This window comes from Sminthopsis crassicaudata, chromosome 3 (assembly GCF_048593235.1).
Source record: "Sminthopsis crassicaudata isolate SCR6 chromosome 3, ASM4859323v1, whole genome shotgun sequence".
NCBI lineage: Eukaryota > Metazoa > Chordata > Mammalia > Dasyuromorphia > Dasyuridae > Sminthopsis > Sminthopsis crassicaudata.
Genome location: NC_133619.1, coordinates 89848857 through 89871893, shown reverse-complemented (window position 1 = coordinate 89871893; position 23037 = coordinate 89848857).

Genomic DNA, 23037 nt, shown 5'->3' with positions numbered 1-23037 from the left:
TAAATTATCTTATCTGTCTCTATCACTGAATTGTAGTGAAAATCCCATGAGTTCAGTATTCAATAGATTCATGATCTTGACAATCATGAGGATTGTAAGTTATTTATATCTCCTTATTCTTTGGGGATCTCTAGGCTTGGAATCAGAAAGACTTGTTTGCTGTGTGATTCTGGATAAGTCACTTCTCTTTCTGGCCTTAGTTTCCTCATATATCAAATGAAGAGGTGGACTGAATGATTTTCTGGTTCTAAAGTTATGGTCATATGAGTCTATGATTCTTCCTAAGCTTTTCATGGTCAGTCCAGCACACTATCCCGAGGGTCTTGCTCTGAAACATTTTTTTTCTAGTTCAAGGTACCTGTGAAATAGGTTATCCCTTGTTATCCCTTGTGTTATCCATGTGTTATCCCTTGCTCTCATTATTTGATCAGACCCTTTCCCTTTTCTATTCATTCATGTCCTTGATGATGTTTTTTTCATATCACTTCTTACACATATGTCATTGCTATAATATATTGAAGCCAATTTATACCCACGCCACAAAGTCACAGAGCTGCAGAATCTAGAAGGAAACCCATTCCTGTATGGGAATCCCCTTTAAATAACTCCAACAAGCTGTCATCCAGACTTTACTTAAATGTGTCTAATGGGTGAGAATCAATTCAATAAGCATTTATTAAGTACATAAGACACTCAGAATTTCAGAATTGTGCTTCTGAGTAGCATTAATTTATTAAGGGTATTCCCTATATTGAATATATATATATATATATATATAAATATAAATATATATATAAATATATATATATATATATATATATTTCACTTTGTGTTACTTGAAATTTTCATTTTTCAGAATTCATGATTCTATTCTATGATTGTATAATTCTGTGATTCATAGCAACAAAGGGAAAATTTTCATGTTACATACGTACATTCATTGAAAAGGAAAGTTTATAGCTCTGTCCTTACTTCTGTCTTTTAGAATCCTCAGAACTCTTTAAGCTAAGCTTAAGTATCACTATTTACCAGAAGCCTTTTTTTTTCATTCCTCCAGTTGTTAGCCTCCCCACTAAAATCTCTATGCTTTCTTTTTTGCATATCCTTTATATATTTATCTATAAATATATTCTATCTCCCTAGTAAAAGTTATAATATATTAAAAAGAGAACTATCTCAATTTTGTAACACCATAACTTGATACATCTAGCATATGTTAGGTTCTTCATAAATCCTTAATTATTGATTGATTCATGGTTTTACAAAAAATAATCTCACCTGATTTTCTTCTTCCTATTCAGCTCCACACCTAATTCATTATCCATATACTGTGCCCATGAAAATATAAGTATTGAGAGATACCCTCAATGCTCTATTGGAATATCCTCAATAGGAAAATATTAATTCTTCATCTGTTTTTCTCCCTTTTGTGGATATCTTAAGCATATTTTGAGTAGCCAAAGATTTTATTAATATGTCTCTACTGTGTTAAGAGGGCCAATGCAATCAGCACAGTCCTACTTAAAAAAAATCTAGAGAACTTCCACTTTTATTGAATATAAGGACATCTAACAAGACACCCTGGAGGTCTTTTTATTTCTTTATAAATTGTTTATGTTTCCAAAAGAATACTTACCTAAATGTTTATCTATACCATATATATATTAAGATGACAGTGTTGGTTATCATCTTAAGATTCTTTTGCTTTAATTGGGCCTCACACCAACTTTCTGCAGATTCTTTTTGGCTGTCTAGTGAAGTGAAATAGCTTCTAATCTTCCATCATCTTGTCCAAAAAGTTTTATAAATGAAATTATATTTCATAAATGAAATTATATTTCAAAATTATTCTGCCACAGTTTGCTATGATTCTGCTATTTAAGATATCTAGAAACCACTCAGTAGCCTGCATGAGTTTAAGTCATTTACCTCAGGCTAGGATGAATTTTAATCCAAATTATCTGAAGCAACTGACAAATGAAATGAGATAGCAGCTTTAAAAATATTACTCCTCTTTGGATAGGTTTTAGAGTTTACAAAGAGTTAATGTCTTCCCAAGAGTCCTGAAATAGGCACTGTAGGTATTTGGACCCCCATTTCAGAGTTGAGAAAACTGATTCTCAGAGCTTAAACCATTTACTCACCATAGCCAATAAAGAATAGAACCCAATTCTTCTGACACTGAATTGATAGCTCGCTCCCTTAATCCTGCTCTTTATTTACTATATTAATCCAATTAATTTCTGATCACTAATCATTTATTAAAGAACTACTTTCATAAGGCACTGGCAATAATGAGACAAAAATGAAAAGAACCTTTTTTAATCATATAAAGAGTTACCTTTGATATATTTTCAATATTCTTTGGTCCTTTGTTATTATTTAGTTATTGCAGTTTCATCCAATTCTTCACGACACAATTTGGGGTTTTCTTGGCAAAGATATTGATGTGATTTGCCATTTCCTTCTCCAGCTCATTTCATAGATGAAGAAACTGAGACAAAAGCAATAAGAGACTTGCCCAGAGTCATCCACCTAGTCAGGGCATATTTGCATTCAGGAAGATAAATCTTCCCAACTCCAGTCTCAGCTCTGAATGATTGTGTCAATTGGTTACTCTCCATTGGTTCTACTTCTACTCAGTAGTGGCTCTACTATCAAATAGAAACTTCTCCTATTTACCTTTTTAAGCCCTCTGAAACCTAGCTCCAAATATCCCTTCCAGGCTTTTAAAATATCCTTTCCCTTTTCATAACTTTATATCTTCCATGCAGCCAAACTTGACTTTTTTGTTTTTCCTACACGTTTCCCCTTTCCATGCTTTTATATAAACTAGTTTTCAGCACTGATCATATTGCCTTCTGACCTCAACCTATTAGAACCCATATTTTTTTCAAAGTTCAGCTCAACCACCATTTCTGATATGGTATTTAATAATCCCCTCTAAGATGCTTATTACTTCAAATTTACATATATATACATATACATATATATATATGTAGTTATGTGTTTAAGTTGTATCCCTGGATAGAATGTAAACTTTTAGGGTCAAAGTTATGTCTTTATACCTCTTATACCTAGGGTAATGTGTGGCAGATAGTAGATACTTAATAAATGCTTGGTGATTGATTGAGCTAAGGAGAAGATATAAGACTTTGCAATGATTCAAGCCCTGTTTCTTTAAAAGTCAATGATGAAAAGACTCAGTTTGAATATTTAATAGTCGGTGGATATTTGTTTAAGAAACACTCAGCAACAACAAAATAGAACTTATAAAAACAAACTTTCATTTAGAAGCTTACTCTGTCTCCTCTCTAACTCAAAACTATCAACATCAATTGGCAACTGAATTCTCCACTTTTGAAAGCTCAATAAACAAACACAGATGTCAAACCAGAAACAAATTGATAGGGTACACAAAATTATCTCAGTTGCCTTACAAGGTGACACTGAATATATTAAACAAAAGTTGGAAAGAGAATTTAATTTATGAATCTCACAAGAATATTGGTTTGATATTATAAGGGCTAGTTCATATACAATGAATTTTCCCTCTAGGAAAGAAAGCAAAAGAAAGCAATCTTCAGAAATTTTAACACTATAGTACAACACAATAAAATACATCAAAAATCATCTAATCAATGATGGAGAAATATCAAAATAGAAGTCCAGATTTACATTGCATTTAGCAAAGCCTTAGAACTGATTAATCTGCTTAGGTCTCCTGTTATGAGAAACAAAGAAAAAAGTATGGGATGTTTAAGTTATATGGCCTCAAGTTAAATATACAAGGGAGAGTATCTGAGTTTCCACTGCCAGTTTATAACTCCCCACATTCACTCTCCCAGCAACCCCCTCCTATGCTCTAAAGGATTCTCTTCCTTTCTGTACTTCACCTTTACTCATCCAGACACTAAAGGCTTGGCTTGGATGAATTATACCTAAAAGAGGGAATTTTTTTTAATGGTTCTTGCATTGTCAAGTGGAAAAAGGACAACTGACAAAAATTATTAAAGGAAAAATCATTGGAGGAAAATTCAGAAAATGGGTTGAAGTTTGGTCTCAGGCTTTTACCAACCTTTGATTTATTCTTGGACAAGAAACAATCTCTCTGAAATTCATTTTTCCAAGGATGTAAATGTGGCATAATACCTGTCCTGCTTTACTTGCAAAGTTGTCATAAACATGAAGTAAGCTAATATATAAGTAAATGTGTTTTGATAGGTAGCATAGTATACTGGGGACCATTCTATATATTGAGGCAGAAAATCAGGGGCTCAAATAATCCCTCTGATCAATGATACAAAAAACTCTGAAGTATTTTATCTCTAATTTGCAGTCATGATCCTCAATTGAGATTTTATATATATACATATATATGTATATATATATATATATACACTGATATGTACATAATTTATGTAAAGATTTATATACATACATTGTATATGCATGTATATTATTTTGGTGTTTATTATTTATCTTCAAATTTCTATATATTAAATATATTGGAGATAACTTTTGAACTGAACCTTGAGGTGATTAGAGGTTCAAAAAATGGAACACCCTATGTAAGAAAGTTTAATGATATATTTTGGATGGAGAAAAAAGTGCTGAAGGAAAGTTAATTAGGCATGATTAATCAAACTGGAAAAATATACTAAAGCTAGATTTGAAGTGGGACTGTTTTAGAATGGTGATAAGTGACCCTTGAAGAAAAAGTTTTATTCCCTGATGACTTGAATTTTTTTCTTTGCGTATTGCTACAGTGGAAGACTGTTATTTCCTAGCTATATTACACATGGGCCTGCAAAAGGGGATACATGGAAATTGGTCCCAGAGATAAATGCCAACTCAGTAAATGAAATTCAGAAGTTGTGACTTCACCAAGGTCACAAAAGTAATTTAGAAATGGACCTGGGAAGAATGAGGATTCAGGAATTGATTACCAGAACATTTAATGTTAAGTGGCAGGTCAATTCTCTGAGAACCTCCAAATCTGTGGATCATAGCATCTGAAGGAGTTGCAGGGCAGCCTTTGCTGACACAGGTGTTGCAGACTGGGAATGAAATAAGATGGAGGCAGAGGCAAGAGGAGAGATGTCAGACAATACAACAGCCTCTCAGAGAGGTCAGAGAACAGCAACTGCCAATCAGCCTCCTTGTATCATCCTCTCACAGAAGGAGATCCATTCTGGGTTGGATCTCCAGCAGCCACTGTCAGGTGGCTCCCGTGTATTCCAATAGCTCCCATAACATAACAATTTAATTATCTTCCTTAACTTTGAGGATTTTTTCTTTTTTTAAACAATTTTTAAAAACACATTTAAAGGCATCTCTCAATGTAGCTGAAAGATAACCAGTTTTATAGTCAGAAGACCTAGGTTTAAGTTCTATTTTGCCATTTAATGTCTATAGGATTGTGTTAACTTCCTGAGTAACAAAAGTGGATGAGTTCACTAATTAGTGCATTAGTGGATGCACTAATAATTGCAAATTGAGTTCCCAGACTTTTCTGCTTCCTTAAGTTAGGAATGTTCTGGTATTTGTCTATCTTCCTAATATTATGGGAAATAAGCCCCCATAGATGTGTTTCCCATAAACAATCAGCCCATTAACTCAGTCTATTCTCAGAGAATGCTTTTATTCAAATTATATAGCAAAAACATACTAAGCATTTCCACCAAAAGTTGAGGTTCTCTCTCCCACAAAATATAGTCTATATATAGATACATAGTAGAATAACAATGAAGTATATAGGTAAGGAATACATGTGGCCAAGGAAAATAACAATTCTGGAACTATATAGCCACAATGTCCTTTCTCTCTCGAGAAATGTTCCTTACAAAATTTGCTATTGATTGGGGCACTGCTCAATTACTTTTCTGGTTTTAGCGAGCCCAGGAATTCTTCTGCTTTTAGCAGGACACAGTATTTCTGTTGGAGTCAATAATTCACTTCTAAGCTAAGCCATAAAGTTCACTCAGGTGGCTCATCTCTTGTTATGGCCACTACTGGATTGAGAGTAGTTTAAACCTTGGGGGGATTCTCCTCATGGAACAGTGTCTCTACAGGATGAAATTCCTGAGATCACTCTTTGATAGATAACCACAGTCTCCAAAACCTCCAACATCCAGCTTGGCTGAGAATTCTTGTGTTCTTTCCTAAGGGGTCTCAAAATTTGTTCTTGTCAGATGGAACATCCTGTGCTTTTTCATAGAGGACCAAGACTCTTAATGTGGAATTAGCAAAAGTCTCTCCTGTCCTTCAGGGTCTTAACTCTAAGGTGTGTTCCTCTCAGAAGTAAGAAAGGTCTACTTTCACCTGATCAATCATTCTTTCAAGTTCAGAATGGTATGAGGAAACTCATCTTTACATGTTGACCTGGCAGTTCTATTTTCTAAATTCCTTTTGGGGTTTTATAAAATGAGCAACTAGGGACAAGGAAATACGGACATATATTATTTCCCTCTTTCATAATGAAAATTATGAAATTTATATTATTGTTATTTTTGAGAATTATAGACAAAGACAAGTATAATTGTCTTTTCTGGCCTTTCATATGCATTTGAGTTCTTTAAGCTTCAAAAAATCTTTTTTTTTTTGATAGTTTTGATAGCCTTAAGGTTATTACTCTCCTCATTATTTTTGCATACTACTTCTCTTCCTCTTATTAACCTCTACTGAATAAGATGTCAGTTTCCTATTTTCTCTGCTTTCTTTCTCCCTTCCCCTGAGTTTGAAATAATCTAACTTTTATTTCTTTGTTTTTTTCTCTCTCACTAACAAATTATAGTATGAGTAAAAGAAAGTATAGATGAATCATAGAATCTTAGCATTAGGAGAGACCTTGAGAGATCATCTAGTCTGTCTTTCTACTTCAAACAAGGATACACTTAAATCATCTCAATAAATGAGGTTTTATCTTGTCTCTTAAGACCTCAAGAGAAAAGAATTCTGCAGCCTACCTAGATAATTCATTTCAAATAAAATAATTCTCCTTGCCAGGGAATAATTATGCTCACATGTAGCCTAAATCCATCAGGCTTCAACCTAAGACTTTGTCCTCTGATTTAGTCCTCAATAGATATGCATTGGTTTTTTGGTTCTTTTTCTTTTGTTAATAAATAATATTCTATATGTTTTATTTGAAGATTGAAATGGTGGTGAAATAGTCAGGACTGAACCATTTTTTTAAAACCCAAGCCAGAGATTTATCTGTTCGCTATATTCAGACATGAAATTAGGAAATATGTGTAACATACACATAGGCACTATATCAAGGAGAAAGTAAGGTATCTACTTAATCAGGTGACCATTACTACAATCCCAGATGAAGAATCTTTGCAACTTTTTTGGAACTCATTAAACAAATATTTTATTCCTACTCTCTTCATTCCATTTGTCTTGACGCTGCCCTGTTCAAGTACACAGACAGTTGGGCAGGAGCCATTTTTCCAAGGAACCTGGACCTCTTTCTGTTATTTTGATGACATGGGGTTCCAGCTCAGGCCATTAGCCAACCCTTGGGGAGTCTAGAAGTGATTGAGTACTGCTCCTCCCAGCTAGAGAATACAAAATGACATAAGTCAGAGAGATGTCACCTTGCTGTATTAGGTCAATCTATGTCAGTCCAAGGGAAATGGATTCTAAAAGAAAAAAAAAAATAACAAGCAAATCAGACTTACGAGGTACTTCTATCTTCAAGTAGCTTTGTCTGTCTTATTTAGATTATAACTGCTTTCAAAAAGTGACATATCTTCCTTTATCTTCCATCTTTTATACTTAGCACCAAGTATACTTTTGGCCTCAATAAATTATAATAATAACACTCATTCCAAGACATATAGGTTTATTGAGGACATTTTTGCCCTGCGGAATAGGGGAGAGGGTATCTTGAATAAATGGATTGTTATTTTAAGCTGAATTCATGAAACTATTAAGTTTTCTGCCTTATAGTCTGCAGAATAGCATTTCAGAGATAAACCATCTTGATGTTTTCATTTCAAAGACAGGTAATAAGTAGAATACAACAATTTTCCAGAAACCTCAGACAGGAATAATCTACTTTATGTAACCCATCACCATCCCAAGGCTCTTAAAAGAGGTTTACTTTATAGTCAGTTTGAGCATCTGTAGGCTTTGCAGAGATAGCACTGGCTATATGGGAAAGATGGATTGCATGATTAATAAATTCCATAAGAAGAGGATGAAGCAAGAAGGACAAGCCAAAACACATAGGTGAAGTGAAAGAAGAAAATGGGTGAGGACAGTATTGATCTATGTCATAGGAGAAAGAAAGAAAAAGGAAAGATAATTCCTACTTTTTAAACACAACATATTCCAAAATGCTGTGTTTTCAATACTAGAAAGGAAAAAAAGTGATTCAGGAATTCTGATATATTCTCTGCTATGTAGAATATATTCCTCCTCCTTCTCATCTCTTATTTAAAAAGTAACAAATGTCCTCAAAGATGTATGGCATTGATCTCTTCTGCCTCCAGTTTATAAGACACACATTTCTTGTCACAGCCAGCAACAGGCAGGTCTCCCCAGTGCTAAATGTACACAGTGTGAAAGGATAAGAGGAAAGTGTTTCTATCATTCTCATATGAATAAGGAAATTGAAGATTAAACAGAGCACGCTTGTGGTCGGGAATTTGTAGTTAATTTAATCAGACACCCTCGTGATTCCTTGTATTAATGAGAAAAATGCAAGTTCCCCTGATATCTGAACATTAAAAAAATGAAAGCATTACAGGCATTAATAAATGAAGAGGAAATGGCCCCCATAGGGGGGGATGCTTTCTAGAATAGGAAATGCCCAAAACTAAAACAATTTAAGAGAAACTTACAGTTTAATGTGAACCAAGTAACATCTAACAAAACTAAAGAATGTTCTTGCAAAGATCTAAGGGTGAGAATGATCTGAATTTGTCCCCTCCTCCCTTTTAAAAAAAAAAAAGTCTACTCTGCAACCCAAAAAAGAAATTAGTCTGTTCCTACCACTAGGTTTATAAACAGTAAAAGGTGGTTTTAAATCCAGAGCTACTCTGTGTGAGAGAAAAAGGAGAGGACAGACACAAGAGCAGTAAATCACCTGAGCCTGCTGATTTATAACCCCTGTGGTATATGGTTTGAATATAAAAATTAAAGAAGGAAATTATAGACACCTAAGTTAGCAGGTAGTCAGAGCTATGTCTGTCTCAGACAGTTTACCTCGTGCTGGCCGCCTCCATTGCTTTTCTTCATCTTCAACCCCCACGCCAATCCTCTCCTCGTCAAACTGGCTCACTTTTGACATCTCAACAATCTGCCTTCAAATATATAAAAGAAGGGAGATCACAAATGCAGAGATGAAGGGGATCTTAGAAGCCAGCTAGTCATATTCCCTTATCTCATGGCTGAAGAAACTGAAGATCAGAACTTGGCTAAAGGGTCACATAAAGTAGTGAGGGACAGGGATAGTATTTGAACTCTTGTCCTGTGGCTCTAAATTCATCACCCTGTGTTTAGCACTCTTTCTCCCTCCATTTGTGATGGTTAGCCATAAGAAAGAAAGATGTATTATGTGCCTTCATAATAGTTATTTTCAATTATTTGAAGGAACATCTTGCGATTGAATTTGTCCTTCTAGACTTTTAGGTCAAAACTTGGAGTAATGGGTGCAAGTTATAGAATGATAGATGAAGGCTTGTGGTAAGGAAAACTTTCCATATGATGTTATGTTTCTAGCAGCATTATTTATTTTCTATTTTGTCTCATCGGTTCCTGGAACACAAATGGTACTTAAGAAGTACATGTTGAATAGAATTGACTTGAGTTAGAGCTTTCAAAAAGTAAATTGAGTTGATTCTCTAGGAAGTAAGTTTCCTCTCACTAGAGGCATTCAAGCAAAAGCGAGATTTCAGCTAGGATTCTCTTAAAGGTATGGGTTAGAGGATATCATTTCTGAAATGCCATCTAACTGTGAGAGTCTATGAGCTAAAGGACCACAGTTAGCACAAGAATTCTGGATTCTAATGAAAACCTCCTGATGTGCTTTATCAGAAGTGGTTTTGTTGCTTTTTTCCCACTGAATTAGTTTTCCCTTCCATATATTCCAGCAAAGAGCCTTATAAAGAGCATCCTCATAAACCAAGTTAATACATGAAAACATTGGGAAATCAGGAAAAAAAGCTGATTTAGCTTTCAAGCCAATTAGAAGTCAAAACTCAGATCCTTCACTGCCAAATCTTAGTAGCATCTCGGCAATTGCATTGTCTGTCTGTATGGCATAACAAAAGACAGGTCCACAATGCTTTGATTTTCTAAAGACAAGACAGAGTGGCTAGAACTACCTTAAATTGCTGTCACTTGCAAGAGAACATACTTAGAATGAATCTGCCTCAAATCATCTGTTAAAATACAGGTTATAGAGTACTTAAAATGTCCTCCTATTTCTTCAGACATGAAAAACAGTATGGACTTGTCCTTTACAAAGTGGTGTTTCTGTAACCCTCCTTTTGAGTCATTTACCCTCTATTTGCCAGTAGGCTTATTAAGTCAATGAGAGCTTTGACTAGATCAGATTTAAATAGAGGATGCTGAAGAGAGATGTTCTAGTAAGCTCAATGAAACACACTACTTCCATCTCTCCTTATGGTGGGTTATTATCTGTAAGACATTTTCTTTATTATATTAGGTGATTTTTTACTTCAAATGATGAACTGATTTGAAACATCATTTATATTTTGTTGTTTCTGTGATTTCTTTAAAGCTATAATTTTCAAAATTACTCCTTAGAAATTGGTTTTCACAGTTGAAATGTCAAGAACTTAATCAATGAAAAGGGAGAAATCAAGATAAGCATGGTTTGAGACCAGAGCTTAAAAGACATGGATTTCAGTTCCCATTCTGCTTTTCTAACTTTATAATCTTATACAGGCCCCTTCTTTTCTCTGAAATGGCTTATAGTTCCTCATCTCTAAAATAAAAGTATTGGACTAGATACATTTTAAGTTCTTTTGAGTGATATCATAATAAATGTAGAGTTAAATTGGTCCTTAGACACTCAAACTCTTCATTTCATAAATGAGAAAGTAAGATTGAGAGAGGTTAATTGAACTGTTCAACAACCCACAGGTAACAACAAGTGACACAGCTAAGACTTGAAGTTATTTGTAAACCTATTAATCATAATAGCTAACTTCTTCTTCTTCTTCTTCTTCTTCTTCTTCTTCTTCTTCTTCTTCTTCTTCTTCTTCTTCTTCTTCTTCTTCTTCTTCTTCTTCTTCTTCTTCTTCTTCTTCTTCTTCTTTTTTACAAATACATATTGGGTAATGGGAAAGAGTGAAAAGAATGGACAGGTTTGAGGTCCATCCATTATTATCTACAATTAACATATTAATTAGAATACAACTTTATCTGCTCTTTTTTTGTAGGTGTTCAGTGACTTCCATTTACCAACATCTGTCGGTTCTATTTTAGTAAATGATGATTTTGAAAATAATTTTGATACATTTCTTTGTAAATATTTGCCATTTAGTCTAAAAGCTAACAGTTACGTAGTGCTTGCTACAAATGGCTTATAACCCAGGTCTCCTGACTTTCAGATCATTTTCCTTTCTATTACCCAGAACTCTCTTCCTAGAAAGCTGGATTTGTTGGGAAGAGAAGGAGATTACAATAAGAGTATCTTTTGGGGAAATTACATGCTATAATTGGGGAGGGGCAAAGGGAAAAACCAGTGGGATGCATGATACTATGTTCCTCAGCCTTGACAAGCCTGGTAACCTCCTGAAAAGACAAAAATTCAAAAAAGTAATAAAAAGTAATAAGCATGTTTTGAGGAACATCTCATCCCAAGTGATGTTGAATTGAACCATGGACTAACCAATGAACTGTTTTGAGTGGCAGGGAACATTATCATAATGAAATAATATCATGTTACTAATTTATTTATTTTCTTTTGTTTTTCAAAAAAGTTTTGCCTGTGCCATTTAACAGGATTTTTACTTAATAAATTACTTTTAGCTATCTTAATAAAGAGTATTTTTACCGACAACCAGGAAAGCTGTGATATTCTAATTCTCAACTGCCAAGGACAGATAAAATTGGAACCACATAAATGTGACTCTTTTCTGCCACCTCGTGGCAATGAACACCTAGTCAGACCATAGGAAGAGCAATCCAGAGGGAGTAGTGGAAATTCTATCCAAAATACAGGATAGGTAAGTCTTCTTTTAACTCATCATTTAATCAGTCCTAGGTAATAAAAAGGAGTTCGGTTCTCAACATTTTTACTTTGCCAACAAAAAATTCAAATACAGAAAAGTCCCACAGTCATGTAGCTGATAAATCACAGAAATGAAAAGATCTCAGTGGCTATTCAGAAAAATTTTACTTTAACATGAATCCTATCTACCCTCTTTTTAGGTGTTTGGGTTTTTTCAAATTTTGTGTGAAGAGCTTTACTTCAAGATGCCCAAAGTACTTCCAAAGGAGTGTGTTGTCCAGAATGAGGGAGGAAGGAAAGGAGGGGAGAAGGAGGAGAATTACAGAATCCATTTTTGGACATATCCAAACAAGTCAATCAATCAACAAGCATTTACTAAGCACTTATGTAACACATAATATGCTCAAAACTGGAGACATATAGAAAGGTGAAAACATATCATATGCCTTCAAAGACTAATGGACTAATCATGTAAATTATTAAGTATCTGCAAGATTTACAGAGTAAGTAGAAGGTATTCAAAGAGAAAAAAGACACTAGTGTATGGGTTAGGGACCAGGAAAGGCCTTTTAACAAAGGCAGAACTTGAGCTGAGTTTTTTAAAAAAAAGAATAAGATGCAGAGGTGAGGGAGGAGAACATTTCAGGCATGAAAGACAAACAGTTCAGATGACTAGATAGAATGTTGTATGTGAGGTCAATGCAGTTGGATCACATAATATATAGAGAGTTATAAAGTATAAAATAACTAGAAAGGTAAAAGAAGCCAGGTAGTGAAGAGCTTTAAATGTCAGAGAACTTTCTATTTGAACCTAGCAGTAACAGAGAGTCACTGGAGTTTATTGAGTAAGGCAAGTGATATGGTCAGACCTACAGTTTAGGAAAGTCACTTTGGCAGCTGAGTGAAGGATAGATTGAAAAAAAGAGAAATTTGAAGCAGGAAAGCTAATTAGAAGGCTATTGCAATAATGTAAATGAGAAGTGATGAGAGCCTTCATTTAGTCAGTGGTTGGTATATGAATAGAGAGAAGAGGATATGTATTTATAAAGAGATTTATAAAGGCAAAAGCAACCAGATTTGTCAATTGATTTAAATTTGTGCAAATAGTGAAAATGAGCCTTCAAGGATGATCTGAGGTGTGAGCTTAGGTGACTGAAAGAATTATTGTGCCCTCACCAGTAAGAAGGAAGTTGGGACTCAAGAAGACCCAGGGGAAAAAAAAAGATAACAAATTGTATTTTAAGCATGTTATATTTTTTATGTCTACAAGACAGCAATTCAAGCTGTCCAAAAAGGCAATTAGTGATGCACATCTGGAGTTAAGGAGAAAGGCAAAAGCTTGATATATAAATTTGGAAATCATCTGCATAGAGATTATAATTGAACTCATATGAGGTGATAAAATCACCAGGTGATACAGTATAGATAGAAAAGAGAAAATGATCCAGGAAAGAACTTTATAGGATATCCCTAGTTAAGGAACATGACATAGATGAAAATTCAACAGAGAAGATTGAAGAGTGTTCATAGAAGTAGGAAGAAAACCAAGAGAGGAGAAATTCTTCAGGATGAGAAAATGATGATCAGTCACAAATGCTGGAAGAGAGGCTAAAAAGGATGAGGAAATGTGTTCATTGTGTTTGCCTCTCTGCAATATTTCTACATTCTGCTTTTTGAGACAAATTAAAATATATCAAATTCTCCTACTATATGAAAGCTCTACAAATACTCCAAGACAATTTTCCTATCCACCGAATATATGACATTAGATGGCATCTATCATGGATCTTTCCCCCCATTCCTCCTTTTCCTTCTCCTTTTCCCTTTTCCACTTTCCCTCTGCCCCTTCCCCTACCCCTTTTTTTTGGTTTCTTTCTTTCTCTCCTTCCCTTCTTTCTGTTTCCCTTTTCCCTCTCAGAAATTACATCCCTCCTTGCTCTCTCTCTATCTCTATTTTGATCTCTGTCTTTCTGTATCTTTCTATCTCTGTTTTTTCCTTGTCTCTCTGTCACTGTTTCTGGTGTTCTCTCCCTCTCTCTCTCTTTCTCCCTTTCCTTTTCCCTCTCTCCCTCCTTCTTTCTTTCTCTCTCTCTGTATGTGTGTCTTTCTGAATAGATTATAGAAGACTTTAAACTTCATTTTAAAGAATAAATATGAGAGATAAAATGGCAGCATAGAAAGAGTGGCATATAAAATGAAACTTGGATTGCTGACTTTGATGTCACTGGACCCAAGTTCAAATATAGGTTCTTCCTCTTACTAACTTGTGTGACTTTGAGCAAGTCACTCAAACTCTATGAGATTCAGATGCAACCTCTATGAATTGAGGAGGTTGGCTTAAGTGACCCAAAACATCCCATTCAAGTCTAGATGTATGATTATATGATTTCTTTCACTCAGCATGCATTAGGAAGGAAGCAACGAAACAGTTTTCATAATAGGAGTAATATGATTTGGCTGGTCTGTACATTAAGATTACTCTTCTAGAGCTTGTGATAAATGGATTAAAAAAAGAGTTGATAGGAAAAAGAAGGAAAAACAATTCTACATTATTCTCAAAGAATTTTCTTTGCAATCCAATGCTTTTTGATAATTAAACCTGTTTTATAAAAAGCATTTATGTCATTAAAATAATCAGCAGATAACATAGAGGAAATGCCATATTTTTTAGAAGGAACCTAAAAAGGTATTGGATTATGTCTGTCCTTCCAAAGGTGTGTTCCTACTTAACACTGTGATTGATCTAATTTACTCATATGTGCAAATCTTAAAGAAGAAAGGAAGCATGAGGTGATAAAAGCAGAATATTATAGAATCTTTGTTCTCTGGGGAAATAAACAACACACATGAGCTGCTTTAGATGCATAGTCAATAGGGGACCATCTAATTTTACTCATCTTTCAGCAAATGAAGAGAATCAAATGCAAAATCTAAAACTCTGGGGCTGTGCTATGGACTTGTGACACTCCCTAGAGGTCTTCAAGCACGTAAAATAATGAATGGATTATGCTCACACATAACTAATTTTCTCATTTCTGGAAGATCATACAGGAAAGATTCTTCATTTAATAACTAATCAGAGTATAGCTCACTATAAATTAGCAGTATTCCTTAGGCTATTTAACCATTTCAGAACACTATAAAAGGGGAATTATAATTGGATGGTAGTCACTTATAACTGAATAGACATGAGTGAAGTATTTGGTAAGGAAATATCTGTACTTGTATCCATAATACTCTGCTATACAGACACACACACACAGAAAGGGAGAGAGGAGAGTAAAGAGAGAGGGGGAAGAGAGGGAGGGAGAGAGAGATGGGGAAGAGAGAGAGAGAGAGAAAGAGAGAGAGAGAGAGAGAGAGAGAGAGAGAGAGAGAGAGAGAGAGAGAGAGAGAGAGAAAGAGAGAGAGAGAGAGAAAGAGAGAGAGAGAGAAGAGAGAGAGAGAGAGAGAAAGAGAGAGAGAGAGAAAGAGAGAGAGAGAAAGAGAGAGAGAGAGAAAGAGAGAGAGAGAGAAAGAGAGAGAGAGAGAAAGAGAGAGAGAGAGAGAGAGAGAGAGAGAGAGAGAGAGAGAGAGAGAGAGAGAGAGAGAGAAGAGAGATCTTAACAAAGATAGTTGGCTCAGTAGAGAGAGGATGCTGAGCCTGGATCTTGGAAGACCTGAATTCAAATACAACCTCAGACACTAGTTACGACTCTAAGAAAGTCACTCTTTGTCTACCTCAGTCTCCTCAACTATAAAATGTATAAAATGGGGATAACAATAGTACCTACCTGCAAGGATTGTTCAGAGAATCAAATGAGATGCTATTTGTAAAGCGCCTGGCATGTCATGGTTTAAGCTTCTTAAAGTCAGGGACTACTTTTTGTCTCTTTTTGTATTCCAATATTAGCATAGTGTCTGGCACACAGTGGAAACCTAATAAATGTTTATTGATTAAAAGCAAAGAATTCAATTATACAAACATTTATTAAGTACCTACCAAGTTTAGAATACTCTCCTAAACACTGGAGGAGGTACAACATTTAATGCTGAATCTTTCTGCTTAACAACACACAATCTATTCCTATCTCATGAGATAAACTTCCAGATTCCTAGTAGAATACAGCAACATGGCAGAGATACCAATTGAGGACTGAGATAATCTTGAACTTGCTACTCAGCTGCCTTCTGGGCTGACTCATTGTCCAGTACTTCGTATAATTCTACAACCTATTACTTTCCCTATCCCAATGAAATTAAGTCCCTGATTACAAATAAATAAAACCGTTCCCCAAATTCAGCTGTCGACTCCCTCATTCCCAGTGACTTCAATTCTAATCTTGCAATGTCACACTCTAGATCTGTCTTACTTTGCCACTGTATCCTTCAGACTTCGCGTTCCATAATTAACAAAATTACTTTTCATACTACACTATTTCTACTCTTATCTTTTGGAATTTATTAATCCCCAGCTCCCCTGTAACTGTAGCTACCCTTTTCAATACTGACTGCTCCTTTGCTTACATCTAAGTGTTGATACTCCCTCAAACACTGTAATTTCCCAGTTTTTCAATCTATTCAGCCTCTGTGACCTAGCACAGCTAAAGAAAGAGAATCTTTGGTCTTTAATCTTGCAATCACCTACAAGTGTTCCTCTTTTATATTCATGAACTCTGAAATTATCAAATCAAAATATTTTATCTTTCTATCTCAATCTATGCCTCTCCCCTCCTAAGTCTCACCTTCACCAAAATCTCTGTTCCTTAATAATATTTTACAACATCTGAGTCTTGACTATTCCTTCTTCTTTTAATAATCTTTACTCCCTGCTGAAATAGTTTAACTCTACACTATCCTCTATTCTGTAATAAACTGTTCCTGAGGATTTTCACCAATTGATGATTTTCTAGCGAAGCCCTATTCCTGAATTATTCCTATCATTCACCTCCTTCATTCCTATTCAGATGTTGCAGAATAGAACTAAAGGAAATTGCAAAATTGGGCTAACTAGATCTGCTACAAATTTATAAAATCTATTGCAATTAGGGCTCTTATTGAACCCAAGGAAATTCTATTCCTATTCCTTGATTCTTTATACCATTTATCACAGGGACTACTTCAAACTTCTCTTTACAAGTCTCCACTTTCACATATGAAGACATGGTCCCATATTTCACCAAAATTCACCAAGTTCTCTATCACTTCTCTTTCTCCTCTCCTTCCATCCATTTGACATTGTCTTCTATAAACACCTTTGCTTTATCTCTGAGGAAAAGTGGTCCTTCTTCTTGACAAAGCTAACCAATATGTATCCCAAATACCATTCCCTGCACGTTTCTCCATCAGATTGTTCCCACTATCACTCTCCCTAATTCTAAATTCTCACTATCTGTTTTTTTTCCTTACTGTCTAAATATTTTTCATCCATTAAAACTCTCACCACTACAGTCTATCTTCTAATCAGTTGCTAGATCTTATAATTTCCTTCTTCATATTCCTCACATATACATATTCCCCATTCTCCAAACTCCAAAGACTCCTTATTATCATTAGGATCAAATGTACATTCCTTTGTTTTTTTCTCATTTAAAACACTTCACAGCCTGGTCTATTCCTATCTTTCAAGTCATTATTCCACTTGATACATCCTGCAATTCTTGACATATTAAACTACTTGCGTTCTTTATATGAATGCTATCTCCCATACTATTGCCTTTACCCTGCATGTTTCCTTGTCTCAAATGTAATTATATATAAGTATGCATGTGTGTGTGTTTGTGTGTGTGTGTGTGTGTGTGTTCTCCCAATTAGAATGTCTTTTGACAAGGTTTTCTTTTTTTTCTCCGTATCCCTGGTGTTTAAAATAGGGACATTTAGGCAATAAAAACATCTTTGTTCATTGACAAATTGCATTCTACCTAAAATTGAGGCTCTCGGTTCTTTGAACTTTCGATCAAAGTCCCTGCCACTCTGTCTAGCCTCTGCTCCTAAAGGCTTCTGAGGAACCTTTAGGCTTACCAAGAAGGTCCTTTAAATCAGGGTTTCTTGACCTTTTTCCAATCATAACTTTTTCCACCTAAGAAATTTTTACATGATTTTGGATATACAGATATGTAAGAAGTACACAAATTAAACATTTACTATTATAAATCATAATTTTGTGACCTCCACATTCAATTATGAGATCCTGTGGTCATAAACTACAGCATAAAAAGCTGAGCTCTAAATATTTGTTCTATCTATCCTTCTAGTTTTATGTCACAATCTTCTTGCTCCAGACCATGATACTCCTAAACATTTTTCAGTTCTTTACTGTATTAATTTAATGTCTTTGCTCAAATGAGCAACATAGCCCATTTCTTCTAATCCTTGATGAGATATTACAAAATAGAGAACAAAATCATGCACCTGAAGGCAGGAGATAAATTTCATCTGTGACATATACAAGTTATGTGACTCCAAATAAATATCCTTAACCCCTTGGAGCCTTAGATGCTTCATCTTTAAAAGAAAGCTAATAGTTTTGAGGCTCAACTGAACCTCAACTGCAAAGTACTATGCAAACTATAAAACTTTACAACTATTAATTATTTTTTCTTCCTTAATCTTTCAAGTCTTAGTTCAAATTTTGGGCTGCATGCATATATGCATTTTTGCATGCCTGGTACATTTCATTCATTCAGATTTTATGAATATCTACTGCTTCATACCCAAGAGAGCACAGCATATAATTAGCATATCCTTGCTAATACCCTAATCCCAATCAAGTATTGCCTTTGACTACCAATTTATTAAACTTAATGGCCTCCTCTTACCTATTCTTTTCTCCTCTTTCCTTTTGTTCCTGATAAGATTCTGTGCTTGTTGTCTGATACCTAGATAGTCCTTTAGAGTGACCAAGCAACTTTATAAACATTATCTAACTTGTTCTTCACCACAGCCCTGTGAAGTAAATACTGGAGGCATTATTATCTATTTCCACAGGCAAAAACACATGCACGCACACACACACACACACACACACACGCACACACACACACACACACACACACACACACACACACACACACACACACACACATATATATATATATATATATCTTGGACCCTCTTGTTCAGGTGCATCCTAGGGGAACATTTCCATTGGCTTTTCCCCTCAGAACCATATTGAAATTAAAAAAAAAAAAAAAAAGTTGACCTGAATAATCTGGTGACATAATAGTCCGTGGCCCTTTCCAAGAAGAGAAAAAAGAGCCAGTGAGAATTTTTCCCCAGAGTAATCTAACATACATAGCCCATGTCCTACAAATTTCTTTATTCAATTGACACATAAGGATGTTGAGGTTCAACTGTGTTTTGTGACTTGCTAGGGATAACATAACTGGTATATGTCAAAAATGGGTTTTCCCATTTTTTTGCAACCAACATCATATCCTATACCATGCTGCTTCACTCATTTTGAAATATGATGTTATGGCTTCAAATGGATAATGTGATGTTTTAATATAAATCAATAAATTCTTATTAAGCTCCTATTATGCCCCAGGAACTGTCTGTGGTAAGTACTGAGGATATAAAAAATGGCCAGAAAAAAAAAAAAAGAAGAATCGCTGCTCCCAAAGAAACTATTGGAGAAGACAATATATACAAACATATATATATATATATATATATATATATATATATATATATATATATATTTCAAGCAAACTATATACAGGATAAATACAGGATACTAATGGAGGAAAGGCAATGGAGTTAAGATAATAAAGAATTATATTATAAAATTTAAAAGCAAAGAGGATGGAAATTTCATGATTCTGACCTAGATCTTACCTAAAAGGATAATTAAAGTGGTACATTTAATTGGTACAGTAGATAGAGCACTAGGTCTAGAGGCAGGAAAACTCATCTTCTTGAGTTCAAATCTGGTCTCAGACATTTACTAGCTACATGGACCTTGGCAAATCATTTAACCTGTCAGCCTCAGGTTCCTCATCCATAAAATGAACTGCATAAGAAAATGACAACCCCACTCCAGTATCATTGCCAAAAAAACCCCAAATGGAGTCAGGAAAAATTGTGCACAAATAAAATGATTAACCAATAATAAAAGTGGAAACAAAAAAAATAGAGACAGCAACAAATATAATGCATCCAGGACTAATAGGAAAAGATAGTTGAATGCAATAAAAGTGCATATATACACTGGGTGATGGTGAGAAATGTTTGACTAGGTATGGAAGGATGAGATTATGGAATGATTTGAAAACCAATCAAGTAGGTCATTCAGTTGTTCAATTGATAAGCATTTATTTAAGTGATTACTATGTACCAGGCACTCTGCTAAGTGTTAGGTATACAAATAAAAGAAAAAATAATAATCCCTACCATCAAGAAGCTCACATTAATATGGGGTAGATAACATGTGAGCAACTAAGTACATACAAAAAAATGAAAAGAGTAAAAGGAAGGAAATTTGGAACAAGAAGGAATTACTGAATGGACCAGGAAAAATCTTCTATCAAAAATGAGATTTGAGTTGAATCTTGAAGAAATCCAGGAAAAATAAAAAGCAGCGCATTCCAGGAATAGGGTACAGCCAACACAAAATTGAAGAGATGAGAGAGGAGGTGTTGTGCTTGAAGAGGCCAGTGTTCCTAAACAAGACGACATAGAGTGGAATAAAATGCAAGAATCCTGGAAGGCTTTGGCAATCAGGTGCCAGGATTAATTCTTTTGTTTGTTTGTTTGTTTGTTTTTTTATTATATATTTTTATAATATTATCCCTTGTATTCATTTTTCCAAATTATCCCTCCCTCCCTCTACTCCCTCCCCCCGATGACAGGCAGTCCCATACATTTTACGTGTGTTACAATATAACCTAGATACAATACATGTGTGCAAATACCATTTTCTTGTTGCACAATAAGCATTAGATTCCGAAGGTACATGTAACCTGGGCAGACAGATATTAGTGCTAACAATTTACATTCACTTCCCATTGTTTCTTCTTTGGGTGTAGCTACCTCTGTCCATCATTGATCAACTGAAAGTGAGTTGGCTCTTCTTTATGTTGAATATTTCCACTTCCATCAGAATACACAGGATTAATTCTTGAAAGGTAATTTCTCTGATGTAAGAATTTTAGAAAAAAAAATTAGTCTGGTAATATTATGCAAGATGAATTGGAAGAGCAAGAAAATAGATGCAAACACACCAATTAGGAGTCTGATGCATTTATCTAGACATCTACATAGACACTCAAATCTGAGTGGTAGCAGTGGGGATAGAAATAAAGACAGGGCAATGAGATCCACAAACACATGTCTCACATTCAGAAGGGGAAGGTATAGAGTCAAAGACAATGCCAAAGTATCAAGCTGGGAAGAATAGCTAAATGAGCTTATTTAAAGAAGATCTAAGTACAAATAAAGTAAGATTTAGTGAAAGCCCAAAATCCTTCCAATAATATCAACACAATGAGAAAACCAAAACATGAGGAAAATGGTCATTACCTCAAAAATTAAGCCTAAATTCATCAGCATCCAAAATGGCACCCTATGAAGTTTTAATGAGAATGGTGGAAAAGGAAATCCAGCTTCCTACTAGAATGGCACCCAAATGCCAGTTTGATACCAACTGGTAAGCAGAGATTATTGTCTAGCAAAGTAGAAAACAAATTAAGAGAAGAGAGAAGAAAAAGATTTTCCACTAGACTGTTACCATACATCTGTTTCTTAAAAAGTCTTTGCCACAGCATTCCTGTCAGTATGACTGTTGTGTTTCCCCTCAAACATAATCAGCAAATCATGACAAACAAGCTAACAGACTGAGGCAATGCTTTAGTTGTGAGGAACAGGAGGAAACTTTGTTAGCTTGTGCTTTCTGCCTGTGACTGTCACTCGTAAATCACCGATGAGAATTGTGAACTCCCCTGGAAGTGAATCTGAGCACCATCCCTGCAGGATGTCCATTTCACATGCATTTATGATTTGCTCCCTATAAAACTTGTTTCTTGCCATCTGTTTGGAATTTGTCATCTTTAGTTTACATTACAAAAAACAGTAAACTAGATTGACATTAAACAGGCAGTTTAAGGTTTTTATTTCTACCAATAAATTTCTTCATAACCATTCATCTGAACTCTATATACTTTCCTCCATTTTCTCTATCCTTAAAATACCATTCCAGTACACAAACATTTCTTGGGTTCACCTTTAAAATGTATACTCCAATATTTCTTTGATAAGAAGTGTCTTCTCTTATTTCATTCTATTATCTTAAGCTCTTTGCTATGGGCGGTAACTAAACCATTATTTTGCTTTCCTTTTGCTTTCTCAATTTTTTCATTCAAAGCTCATTATTCCTCCAACAGAATCTCATTTCCTAGACCACTTCATTTAAATCCCCCCTAAATGCTCATTTGTAACTCACCAATGAAGGGCTCTTCCGGGTATAATTGTTTTCTAAAAATGGAACCTTTCACCCCTAACAATCATCTCCAAAATCATCCATATTCTTCATGTTTGTCTAAATTGTTTGTTCAATTTAACACCTAAGGAAAGAGAAGTTGACTCCTTTCATTCTCAGTAAATTATTTGTCTTTGTTGTATTGCTAGTTCCTGCTTTATTGCATTTCATTATTTTATATTAGGTTTTGGGTTTTATTATCTATAGATCTGCCTCCACTGATACCTTATGATGACATGGTACTGAGTTCTTAAGGGCAGAAATTGTCAAACACAAGCTCTGGCTAGTTCTGCCAATCTGAAAAGATGTTGAATATGAATCTGGAGACTTGAATGAATGCATACCCACTATCCAATGACCAAAG